Raw genomic sequence first — 13702 nt, forward strand, 5'->3', positions numbered from 1 at the left:
AAAGACAAAGAGAAAGTCTTGAAGGAAATCAGAGATAAAAACAGCTTATCTATACAGGATGAAAAAAATACCTTATCTACATAGGATGAAGTGTAAGAATTACAGTGAATTCCTCATTAGAATCCAAAACAAAAAGAGAGTGTACCCTATCGATGTCTCAATTTTCACTTTTCACTTCGTGTATCCCTTTTTTTTTTTTTTTTTTTTTCCTGAGACAGAGTCTCATTCTGTCACTCAGACTGGAGTGCTGTGGTGCAATCTTGGCTCAATGCAACCTCTGCCTCCCGGAGTAGCAGGTATTACAAGCATGTGCCACCACGCCTGGCTAATTTTTGTATTTTTAGTAGAGATGTGATTTCATCATTTTGGCCAGGCTGGTCTCAAACTCCTGGCCTGAAGTGATAGGCTTCTCAAAGTGCCAGGATTACAGGTGTCACCCACCACGCCTGGCCAATTTATCTCATTTTTTAATCGCTGTTTAAAGATTTCTATCTAGGATGAGTTACTCGACTCTTCCTTAAGTTTTTGCTTTGTGTCATTCTCTTGTGAATCATCTTAATTTTCTTAGCTATTATTGTTTTAAGGCCCTTTCAGCTGACAGAGTAAGAAAAAAAAAAGCATATATATAAATACACATACACACACACACACACACGCACACTCACACACAGAACTACATATACACATATATATGTGAAACTTGGTCCTACTATCCACCATTTACTTAATTGTTCTCATCTAGTACACCCATATAGAAATATGAGAATTATTATCATGGTCCCCTAAGGGTAACAATTTTATCAACTGAAGTATAGTTCTTAAGTACAATTTATTTTATCTTTATTTTTATAGTCTATTTATTTCCAAAGTTATGTAGGTAAGCACCATTTTCCCAATCCTCTTTAGTAAGGTAATTTTATGCATTTATTGTATATTTATATTTTGTCAAATTTTCCATTCCATTCTGGGATTCTCCAACTTACTAAGTGATTAAATTTTCCTGATTTGGGTACATTAAGATTAACTCTATATGCTATATAGTTCTGTGGGTTTTGGCAATAGAAATAGTGTCATTTACTCCCTAATACAGCGTCACACAGGATAATTTTACCACCTTGAAATACCCCTGCTTCATCTACTTAATAATCTTTCCCTCCCTCGATTCCTTGGCAACTAGTGATCATTCAACTGTCTCCTTAGTTTTCATTTTTCAGAATATCATGTAATTGGTATGATACAGAATGTAGCCTTTTAAATGACTCTTTCACTATGTAATATGTCTTTAAGATTTTTTCATGTATTTTTATGGCTTGCTAGCTCATTTTCTTCAAAATTGTTGAATAATATTCTGCTATATGAATATATCACAGTTTGTTCATTCATTTACTCATTGAAAGGCACCTTGGTTGTTTCTAGTTTTAAGTGACTATATGTAAAACAGCTACAAACATCTGTTTGCTGGTTTTGTATTAGTCATATAAATCCTTTTGCCACCAAACAGAATATTGACAATTGATTTGTATTCCTAATTATTAAAAGTATTTCAGTTAGGGTATGTAAAATTAGTATCTGAATATTATATAATTATACTAAATCCTTCAAGATGATTATTTTATAGAAAGCAACATAAAGTTAATTGATGAAAAACAATTACTACTTTGGAAACTTTTGAATATAAATTTTACAAACTGTGTTTGCTTCGGAATTTTTTACATGCCACCTTAACAATACTTGTTCTTCAAAACATCCTTCCTGAAAGCCAGACTTATATATGATTGAACTTATCATGGTGGATGCAAGGAAAATGATTGGGTCAGGCTTGTCTTAGGGCTACCAGCATCAAACATATGAAGTTATTATAACCAAGGTCTACAAAAAGTCATAAAGAAGCAGACTTGAGAAAAATGAAGGAGCCTGTGAAAGTTACTGTACTATTTGTTCACTACGAAGAGGTTGGGGAATGATCACTGACCTCTAAGTAACAGAGAATGGAACTCATCTTTCACTTCTGAATGAGTTCCTGGCTGTAATTGATGGCATCTCCTGAAATGGCTGCGATCATTAGGGCTCCAGTGACTGAATTAAAAGAAAATGAAGGATGCAGATGGCTGTAATAAAGCAGGAAAATGCATTTCTTCCTGGTGACAGATACAACTGATCATTTTACAAGGAAGTGCTTTACTAAAAGTGTTTCCACTATGTAGTTCTCAGGGAAAATGAAGAGTAATGTAAAAATTGGACAAGATGAAACTGGCTGTTTCATTCCAGATATTGACTGCACAAGTCACTTTCAATAAATCAGCTGCTTATTGTACCTAAGACAGCAGTTTGTTAATATTATGAGGCGCTACAAAATGTTCTCTTTGGTTAGGCAATCTTTGAGCATCACATGATAAACTTAAAAGTGTTATTTAATTTTTTATTTACTATATGTTTTTCAAATTATCAACACTTGAACTACTAGACATATTTATTTGGAAACAGCTTTGATTATCTAAAAGATTCAAGGGTCAGCAATCTTCCTGTAAATGTCCAGGTAATACATATTTTAGACCTTTGTGGGCAATGTAGTCTCTGAAACAACTGTTCAACTCTGTAGTTGTAGGGGGAAAGCATATGCAGGCAATGATAAAAGAATGGGCACGACTGTGTTTCAGTAAAACTTTACAAAAACAATGTACAACTGGATTTGGCCTTCATACTGTAATTTGTGAATCTGTAATCTAAAAAATCTATTCAGCATAACAAATGATGTTGTGAATAACAACAATTACAAATCTTAAAAGCTTTCTACAATGAAATAAATAAAATGCTAAAGCTAAATATTTTAGTCTTCTACTAGAAATGGGGACATGAGCCTTTATATTATTTAAATAAATATGGAACACTGTTTTAAAAGAATCACAAGTTAATGACAACCTGTATTTTTCAACCATGAAAAGAAAAAATACAACAATTTTATAATAAATGGAATTTAAATAAATATAGTTTTGTTGGTTTGTTTGTTTTTTAGCTTGAAGAGATTCTGTGTGTCATACTCTGAAACGATTACTCTGAGAGTCAGAATTGTTCATTCTATTATTTCCTAGACATTGACTTACCACCTTCACATTTCCCCTTTCAATACCTAAATTAAGAGAAACGCTCTTCTCTGTTGTCAAGTTCAGAGACGTTTGTGAACTGTCTCATTTTTTGGGATTCAGTTTCTTAGAAGTCCTTTAGGTCTTCCCCAAGGCTGAGGAGATAACAGCTGTCTTTTGCTTTGATTATGTAGTTCCTTATCTGTCAGGAATCTCTTTAGTTTAATTTAAAAAAAAAAAACTGAGTCCTCCTCTGGTAACCACCTTGCGTATTACTACCTCAACAGTAAGTGAGAAAAGATGGTGAGGTGTTTTCAGTCTAGAAACCTTTGTTGGGTCAAAAGTTTAAAACATTTTCTCAAGAAGCTTCCTGGAAACCTATAAAATGCTATTTTGAAGTACTTATGAAATACTAGTTTGTCAAAAAAGTAATCATAAATACTGCTTTGGAAAAAGTATAGAATAAAAGCCTGTTTTTCATCTGGTGTTAACGTTAGAAGGTTTCATCAAACATTGATGTTTACTTTCCAAGAAAGGTATTTAACAACCCACATGGGTTCCAGGTATACCGACCATAATTTAATCTTTTAAAACGTTATTGAATATGAACTTAAAAATACCCTTTCAGTACAATAGCCATCAATTTTTGAATAAATCATTTTGTAAAAAATTTTTAGAGCAAAAAAATGATTTTAGATTATGGGCTACCTAGACTATCAAGGACTCTTAGCACATATTCTCTCTAACAGTCCAAAATGCACAATGTGTAAATTCCAGTCACCTAACTTCTGGCTTTGCAGAACACAGAATACTACTGTTAAAATTTCAAGAACTGGATTTCAAACATTACATCAACAAAATACCATTTTTCTCTTTACAAATCTTTATGTGTTAGTTACAGAAAGCATACAAATTAGGAACATCATAAATTTTAGAGACTATTATTACTGATACATAGTATAATACATTTAATTGTAAGAGATAATAGAACCAAGTCCCTTTGGAACAAAAAAAAAATCATTGGGGATGTATTCTATCTACATTATAATGATTTCTTTTGTCTAAATCTAGTTACATGAAATTAAATGAGGTAATGACTGTGGAAATAAGTGGGAGAATTTATAAGTTCAAATGGTAGTTAATAGAAACAAGAAAAATCTGACTATAATTGTGTATATATATGTATGTATGTATATTTGTATGTACACATACATATATATGTATATACAGAGAAAGAGAGAGGCCTTAAAAGAGTAAGAAAAAAAATAAGGATTTAGCTATTAATGGGGCCAAAAGTGACTTCTGTAAAAGAACTCTAGAGCAGCATTCAGTAAAACTACAGAAATAAGGAATATATATATATATAGGCCCACAAACGAAGTTTGGGTTACTGTCTGTTTTTATATAACTAATGTACTACAATTTTTTTACCTCTTTAAATTGTTTTAAAAGAGGCAAAAAAATATTTTGTGGCACGTGATGACTTATGTAAAATTTAAATTTTAGTGTTCAGAAATGAAATTTGAATTTCATCAATTAAAAATTGTGTGGAAACTTTTTTGTCATTTAAGCATCTACTTATACCCTTGATTTTACCTCTTGGCTTTCCAAGCCTGAAATATTTACTACCTGCCCTTTATGAAAAAAAAAAAAAAAAGTTTTCTGATTCCTACTAAAGCATATCTTTAAGATCAAGGTGTTTTCACAACTTCAATTCTTTACCGTAAGTTTGTGTCACTCTCTTGCTTCTTACAAAATTGAGGGTATTTATTCTTTCATATCTATCTTTTCTAGGGAAACTTAAAATTATGTTAAAAGTCACAGACAAACTTGTTTTTCAAAATTCTGCGCTTGGAAAACCATAATACGTATTGAATATTTTTCTTTAAAATACATTTCAAGTTTGAGTTATATATTAATATAATAAGAAACAGAAGCCAGAATATTTGAACCATTATGGAAAGATTGTATTAGAAAAAATGAATAAATTACTTATACATAATAGAAGTCTCAATCCTTGGGTAGTCCCAAGTGTTGCAGTTTCCAGGAAGTCGTCCAGACATGTAAAACTAAAGTAAAAAATGGATTGAACACCTGTGGTAAGAAAATTTGAAGATGTACAAAAAATTTCCCACCCTGGTGTTCATGCCCTGTATAATTCTTTTTCTTTTAAACTGGACAAGATCAGTGAATATAATGAGATTTCACTCTGATGATTAGATTATGTTATATGGCACAGTCGGTTTTAAGAAAAGAAGATTATCTGGGTGAGCTGACTTAATCACATGAGCCTTTTAAATCTGGGTCTAGAAGTCAGACAGAGAGAAAATCAGTGATTCAAAGCAACAAGAGGCAGGCTTTAGGAGTTGAGAGTGGCCTAGAATCAATAGCCATACAAGAAAATAGTGACGTTAGTCCTATAACCTCAAGGAACTGAATTCTGCCATGACTTGAATGAGCTTTGAAGACAATGAAGTCTCAGATGAGATAGCAGCCTGGCTGACACTTTGATTTCAAACTTTTGAAACCATAGTCAGAGCAACCATGCTATGCCAGATTACTGACACAGAAATCGTGAAATATTAATACATGTGTGATGTTTTAAGCTTCTAAATTTGTAGTGAGTTGCAACACAGCAATGGACAAGTGACACACACCCAATTTGTCTTCAAAGGTAAACAGAAACCTTCCTCCTCTTTCTACAGAAGCTTGGGGGAACTTCTGCTTAATCATCGCTGGTTCAGTTGTCACTTTTGAACCGAATGTCAATTTCCCTGTATGTTTATTGTCTCCTACCTTTGGACTGCCTTTCTTACTCTTAGATACTACATTTATGACACTTCTGGTTTTTGGAATTATTTGAATTAATTGGGGTAGTGCAAAAAAGCAGGCAACATGAAAAGAGGAGTGGATATATCTCTAAAAAGTATCCTTTGACCCTGTGATCCTGAGGGAATTTGATCTGTTTTTTACTTGGATTCCTGTTCTCCCATGTTTCTAGACTCCCTCCGTTGTCAGTTTGCCCCTTATTTTCAAATTCCTCATGAAGAACAGTTCATTCAGTCTCAGTTCTTTCAAGTTTTCTCCCAGAGGCCTCCTTTTCATAATCAAATATACATATATCTCTTAATTTCCAAAGAAGGATGTTCTTCCTTAAAGAAACCATTTTATTGACTCAGATTTACCATTCTGGGGGATGAAGGTAGAGGCAATATATTGTAAGATTGCAATGTATAAAAGTCATCTTTAATATAAGGTAGTTAAATGCATAACACGTTTGTGATGACAATAGAATAAATTAAAAATGACATGACCTTTGCTGAGAAGCTTTAAAATTGCTACACTCTCTCTAGTGATTGTTTTATTGCTTGGAAGAGAAAAAATATTCAAAACCTAAACATATTAAAACTTAAAGTTGGCTTGCTTTTCTACTAATTTGGTGTAGATATCAAGTGGCTAGATATATTTTCTGAGATGGTAGTTGTAGTGAATAATGTTCCAAATGTTAGTCTACAACATTTTGGGAGATAACTTCACAGAAGCTTGTGATGTTTTAATTTCATCTCAATTAAAGCTTTTATTTCTATGTTTTTCCCCTCTAATTACTCTTATTTTCATCTTTTTATACTTTATATTCTATAATTCAGCAACAATAATTGCATTTCCTTCATCCACTTTCTGGGTGTTCCATCCCAATCAACCAATTTAGAATTTTTTTCTGTAATAAGTATGGCTCTCCATTGCTCTTTTCAAGGCTAAACAATGTGCTCCTTTTTCTAATTTTCTTCAAAATTTCTCACAAAATTATACCAAAAGGTGATTTTCTTAACCAAACATCTCTAGCATGGGCCATTCTGTCTGTATCTAAATATGTTGATTGTAGATCAAGTTTTTTTAGAGAAAAAGAAGATCCAGAGATGATATGACTCAATGTATTTATTTGATAGGTATAGATACAGCAGGTCTTCCAATAACTTTGTTTCATTGTCTTTTGGTTATACGTTGATGAGAAAAGTCAATTACTGGCTGAGGCTACTGTCTGTATGGAGTTTGCATGTTTTCCTCATGTGTGCATGAGTTTACTCTTGGTACCCTGGTTTCCTCAAACATCCCAAGACCGTGTCCATTAGATTGTGTATAAGCTGTGCACATGTCTAACAGGTCCCAGTTTAAAAAAGTGTGAAGTTTCTCATTGATTTCCAAAATATTGGGTAAATAATTATCTTACTTTGTTTTGTTAATATTTCTTAAACATATATATAGTTCACATTTACTTCAGTGTTTTACATTAAAGTGTTTTGAGTCTTTATTTAGAATATTGGTGATGTTTCTGTGACCAGAATTGTGCTGTAGGAACTTAACTCTTGTTTATATCACTTAGACTATGGTGAAACTGGTTTCCCTGTACTTTATTTTGCTTGAAGTTGCTGTTTCTAAGAACCATCGATGATTTTTAGTGAGGACTTACAACAGTAAGGTTTTGGCTAAGTTTAACTCACTTGTCATATAATAATGTATTCTACATTGTTATTCTGCTATACAATTAGTAGCAGAAGCAGTATGAGGCTTCAGTTTTAGTTATTTTTTATATACTACTATTAATACATTTTTAAAACTTTTTCTGGTTCTGTCTTCCTATGCTTGTTGATCACTACTTGATTGCTTTATAATGTTATTTTGTGCACCTTTCTGACTGACAAGTATATATTAGCATAATAACTGCTAAGTTTAGTGTTTGACCAGTTGATGGACTTAATGATAGTCTATGTATACTCTCTTAGAAATAATGTAGTATGGTAGATATCACTAACATATGAAGTTTATTTTTTGTCATTCCTCTCAGACTCATTTAATTACTCTCCCTTTTATACTACTGAAGTATCTTACCTAATTTATATTTATCTTGAATTTAAAATTTTTGCTTACTAAAATAAATTAAAATATAATGTTTAACCAACTCCATTGCCTAATACTGTCACAATGTAAGTGCTTAATTCCAGATAAGCTTTTCTTGTGAGTGGACAAATGAGGCATCTTCCTGAAAGACTGTGTACGTTTGATTGAGCTCCTGTATTCTAGTTATGTATGCGCTTAGGGTTCATGCCCTCACTTTCACATCACATGGAAAACATGCCCATAAATTCCACAGGATTGGAAACCAGTCATTTTTATGGCTACGATTAGTGCTATATTTTTTCTCTTAGTTCTCTATTATAGTCATTTGATCAAATTAATGTTGAGTAGATGATGTGCAACTTATGAGTTTATACACTTTCCTACATGAAGGTTTCACTAGAGTGGGCAAGCTAACATTCATGAAATCATGATGCACATAGAATATAATCTTTCTAAAAATTTTCTATGGTTTTTACACAATGATTTATTTGCATAACAAATTATATTCATATAATTTTTCTATGTATTTACTAAAACACATTTTTAGAAGCATTTTTTATTCGCTGAATATATTCTCATAATAATTTCAAATAACCTTTTTAAAATGCAGTATAACACAAAGGACTGAATTAGTAGACCGTCTTGTTTTAATTACATAGACATGAAGGTTTGACTCTTTACAAAATTGTGGTGTAAACTTTTAGAGGCTACTTCATGCTGTAGTTGAGCTTGTATCTTTTCTGGCTATTACATTCTATATTTTGCTTTCTGTTGCCATGTTGATTTATCATCTGCATTTAAAAAGCAAAGTAACTGAGCACAGAATAATGGAATTGTGTCCTCTGTGCTATTTTTAAAAGAAATCATCCAGATTTTTAACTTGTATCTTTTGGTACACACAGTGCTATTTTTTCATTACTTCAGCATGAGGTTTCTTTAAAGTCCATTAAACTTTCATATGGACAATGCCATGCCTACTTTTCTAAGAATAATGCTTAGTCAAATATTCTTGTTAAATGTTTTGTCAGTCCCTCAATATATCTAAAGTGTCTATCATATGCCATTTAGAAAGATGCACTATTAGTAGTCAGCACTGACAGATAGGATAAATGGTAGGAATAAGAGTGATGGAGATATTATTCTGAAATTTTCTATTCTTTATTGTTTGTATTTTAACATATACTAGATGTATTAGTATCTTAACAGTTTCCACTCCAGTGAAATATTTCAAGACAGTATTTCTTTTGCAATACAAAAATTTCCTCATTTTCCTAGGCACCATAAATAAAGAGGAGTGTGAACAGATCTCTGAAGATAGGAGAAAATGAAAAATCACTTGTCAAAAATAGCAACTTAAAGGAGGTAGGAGAAACAGATTTTCAGAGAATTAATAAATATCAAAGGAATAAAAATCGTCTTTGGAGTTCCTCCATGTTTTGTTAAAAATAGAGAGACGAATAAAATCATACTGACTGTTTTCTCATACTAGCAGTTGTCAGCCTAAATATATTTTAAATGGTGGTGGAGGCAGCATTGTTGGTACATAAGCTATTCATGAGAAATCAGGAATTTTAGCCTTTAAATTTACTGATGTTGAGAGAGCTTGTGTTTTTTATTGGAACACTTCTGCAAATTACACTGAAAGATGTTATTTTCCTTATGACCTCAATTAAACAATTAAAATAAGGAGCGCCTCCCGGGACGTTGAAAAAGAAATATGAAACTTTGCATTTTGGCAAGATGATTACTTATCTGTACTCAATAAAAATATTTCAATCTTGTTACAGTGAATTGTTGCTTCCACATTTATTTTTGAAATAATTATTATTCTTTTAAGAGTTTACTTTTAAAAAGTCAATATTCTAATATGCTTTGTGGAGGAGGATGAATCTGCTAAACAATTTCTATCCTTCTTTTCAGAAATGTATACTTTTACTGTACTTAACATAGTCTAGCAAATAATACTCAGCGACAACATTTTTTAATAAAATATGTGTAATTTACCTAAAGTTAAAGGTACATATGTTAAGAGTAAAGTTCCATGAGTATTCACAATTGCATACACTAATATAATCCAAACATCTGTCTAAGTATAGAACATTTTCATCAGCAAGATCCCTTAGGTCACTTCCCAGTCAATTCATGCTCATCTCCAGGTAGCCACAGTTCTGGTTTCATTTACCATCCATAGTCTTGCTTGTTTTAGAACATCATCCTAACTGAAAAATATAATACATCCTCTTTTCTGTCTGGTTTCTTCCAATTAGCATTATGTTTTTGAGATTCATTCATTTTGCATGTATTGGTAGTTTATTCCTTTATATTGCTGAGAATTATTTCATTGAATTTTTTGGCCATTTGGTGTAGATGAACATTTTGGTTGTTCTTAGTTTCTAACTATTATGAGTAAAGCTGTTACAAATATTATTGTTCAAGTTTTATATATGTACATTTTTTTTCCTCTTGGATTAATTCCTAGAATTAGAGTTGTGGATTCTAGGTTAGGTATATGTTTAACTTGTCAGAAAAATTAAAACTTATTTCCAAAGTAATTGTACCTTTTTACAACCACACCAGCAATGTATGAAAGTTCAAGATTTTTCTTATTTAATCCAGCAGTTTATATCCTCAGTTTTTAAAATTTTATCTATTTCAGTAAGAATGCAGTTTTACTTAATCTACATTAGTTTGTGATTGAATAATACTGACTAGTTTTTTGGGTTTGTTCGCCATTCCCAAATCTTCATTCGTAAAGTACCTATTCAAGTTTGTTTTTTAATTGGGTTGTTCAGGTTGTTTGCTTGTATTTTTGAATTGGATTGTTTGCAATTTTATTATTGACACATAAGGAAACACACACACACACACACACACACACACACACACCCAAACTTCTGTTCATCTAAAGACACAATGAAAATAGATGCTATATGTGCTATGTAGATCAAAGGATATAACTCTGTCATGATGTTGACTGTGGTTCTTGCCTATTGGTTTGTGGACATAGAAGCACCAAATGTCTAGGTGCTAATTGCCCCATAGGATTTAATATGACCCTTCCTGTATTACCAAGAGGCAGTGTGCCCCCTTTGAAAAACAGAACTTTTATCCTTGCTGATTCCAGAATTGTGGAAAGAGGACGTACAAATTCTCAAAATGGGCCACTAGAAGTGATGGTAAGCAGCAGTGTTCATATTTCCACTCTTTGGTTCTTGAACCTATGTAATCTTCTCATAGAGGGCACCATTTTGTATAAAAAATGTTAATTCAATGTGTACACTATGTCTTGATGATGCCCAGTCCTGGCAAGGTAATGCCACTGAGCTGGTGTTTCAGTTCTGCATTTAACTGGCCATTCCAATGCTCTAATAGAGCCCTATTTACCCAACAAATGGACTCTTTTGTTTTTTGTTGAATGAATAAGGACTTAAACATTGGTTTTTCCCAACACCCACTCTCAAACATCCTTTACTGTAAAATGTGTCCTCTGGTCTGTTATAAGGTCATAAAGTATCCCTTTTGGCAGATGTAATATTTTGTGAGCCCTCAGACACTAGTGCTGATTGAGATCTTACAGGTATAAAATACAAACATACTCCTTAACTATAAATCTATTCCTGTGGAAACAAACCATTAGACCTTCCCAGCTGAAAGGAATCCAATGTAGTCAACTTGAGAAGTATTCAGTTGGTCTCCTTGAAGAGCAGAACAAATTAATGTCATTTGTTTTTTGTTGCTGCTAAGTTTGTTACTCAGAAGTGGAACCAACTGGGACAGGATTGCTCAAAGGGAGTCCTTGCTATAGTGCCCATGCATAGCCTCCATCTCTGCTACTGTAGCCTCTTCATTTATGTGACTATCGTTCCACACTGGGGTTGCCAATGACAAAGTCTGGCTAACATCAACTAAGTACACTTATTTGTGTGTGTGTGTGTGTGAGTGATGTGTGGGACTCTACCATAGTGGACATGTTTTGGTAGAAATTTACCTGTAATACAAAAATCTTCACGCTTCATACCAACTCAAGTATGACCATGCACATCCTCCTACTGTAACCCTCCTTGTCCCAGATTTTCCGAATGCTTCTTTTCCAGTCCTCTCAACTACTGGCCAGGCCATTTACTTCTGTCAATTGGTCCGTATATATTCTAATTTGGGGCTATATTTCTTTTCACACAAAGTGAACAACCAAGTACCCTGCCAGAAGCTCTGCCCTCTGTGACAATGTTCCCTCTCTACTGTTTTTCTAAGTTGCTTCTGCTCTACAACCACATACCATAAAATAGGATGTTTCTCTTCCTTCAGCTAGTTGTACAAAGTTTCCAATGGATGGATGTGTCACAGAGAAAAGGCCACTGGTACAACCTTGGTGGATGACATGAATATCTGGGATACCTGCTCAGTTAACTTCCTTTGGTCTTCTTGTTTTGCTTGTACTCAGTTCCAGATTTATCCCTTCCAGCATACAATGCATTATTTTTTCATCCCCTGAGCACTAAGTCTTTGAGGTTCTGAAAGTGCTGAGGTCATAATGAGCAGTTCTGGATACATGGGCAACTAGTGTCTAATGCTTAGAAACTCCATCTTTATCAGAGCCTAATAGAAATTCAGGAATTGGTTTTCAAATGGTATATAATTCTTCTCTGTAGATGTCATGGACTTTCTTTGTAAACCTAAGGAAGTGTGTTGAGATTTTTCCAGTGGAGCTTTCCCCAAATGCTACACAAGATTATTGTTCACAACTGATAGTTCACAACTGATGTTCCAACACCAACTACGTGAGTATCAGCTCATGTAGTCCAATTTCTTTTCTTTTTTATTTTTTTTATTTCACATGTTTTAAGAATAAAGTCTTCATAATCTTTGCATTTTCAGCTGTTTTCTCATAGTTTATGTTACAACACATAGGTGAATTGTGTCACATGTTTTAAAAAAAATTGCCTATGGATATCAAATCAGTGGGAGTTTTCATTCATGAAAATCTCAGATATGCCTTTGATCTAGATTAAGCAATTATCTTTAAATAATAGTTTTTTGTTTTTGTTTTTGTTTTTTTAGCCAGTCACATCGAGTTCTCTCAGTCTGGGTTTAATATCTGTATGTTTAGTTTTGAAACAGGACAATTTTCCTGACTGCTTTGCAGACAGAAACTGAAATGTAGGAACTGGAGCTAGCCAGTTGCTTCAGCTGGCTTCACTAGCTCAGACCCACTGCACCCTACTCCTCTCAGGAGGGTGAACGCAGCTGAGTGGGTGCAGGAGCCGGGGCGAGTGATTCTGGGTGACAGCAGGAGCAAAACTTCACGCAGGCCCCGTGGCAGCATCTATGGGAGTACATATGATTCCCCAAAACACCAATAGGAGTATTACAGGCAGTGTTGTTGTCTGCCGTCCGCAGACAGCTTAAGTGTTTAACAGTTCAGTGGACCCCTGCCTTTTAGTGAAGAAAGAGGGTCAGTGTGACAGCCTTCTGTATCTCGAGCTCTTGTCCAGCGTACAGGAAAAATCAAGTTGCACAAACAAAATGAAGGATAGTAAATGCAGGGGATTTTTTTGCAGATGGAAGTGGCTCTTGGTGGGAAGAGGAGCTGGAAAGAGGATGGAGTAGGAAGGTGTTCTTCCCCTGAAGTCCAGCCATCCCTGGACAGGCTCTTTCTTCTCCAAAGTCTCGCCATCAAGCTATCTCTCTGAAGTCAAGGTGCTTCTCTCCACTGTCCAGCTGCTGCT

The 13702-nt window shown here is 33.7% G+C and overlaps 2 long non-coding RNA genes across 13 annotated transcripts in view; one reads left to right on the forward strand and one right to left on the reverse strand.

The window, feature by feature from the left end:
* LOC103885291 overlaps positions 1-12480 on the reverse strand; it is a 69084-nt gene extending 56604 nt beyond the window's left edge. For 4 of the 8 annotated variants that reach the window (XR_001903608.3, XR_001903596.3, XR_001903598.3 and 1 more), the window contains exons 1-2: positions 12253-12341; positions 1973-2076 (exon numbers count right to left, since the gene is read on the reverse strand). This is a non-coding gene — a long non-coding RNA (uncharacterized LOC103885291). Of the gene's footprint in view, positions 1-1972; positions 2109-12252 lie in introns of all 8 variants that reach the window. The other 4 variants (XR_001903605.3, XR_648313.4, XR_001903609.3 and 1 more) reach the window with 4 other exon arrangements.
* A 28-nt stretch (positions 12481-12508) lies between these two features.
* LOC103885294 overlaps positions 12509-13702 on the forward strand; it is a 36170-nt gene continuing 34976 nt past the window's right edge. For 3 of the 5 annotated variants that reach the window (XR_002522675.2, XR_002522676.2, XR_002522674.2), the window contains exon 1: positions 12678-12754. This is a non-coding gene — a long non-coding RNA (uncharacterized LOC103885294). Of the gene's footprint in view, positions 12755-13702 lie in introns of all 5 variants that reach the window. The other 2 variants (XR_004183792.1, XR_648316.4) reach the window with 2 other exon arrangements.

Source organism: Papio anubis, chromosome 5 (genome assembly GCF_008728515.1).
Source record: "Papio anubis isolate 15944 chromosome 5, Panubis1.0, whole genome shotgun sequence".
In the NCBI taxonomy this organism is placed as follows: domain Eukaryota; kingdom Metazoa; phylum Chordata; class Mammalia; order Primates; family Cercopithecidae; genus Papio; species Papio anubis.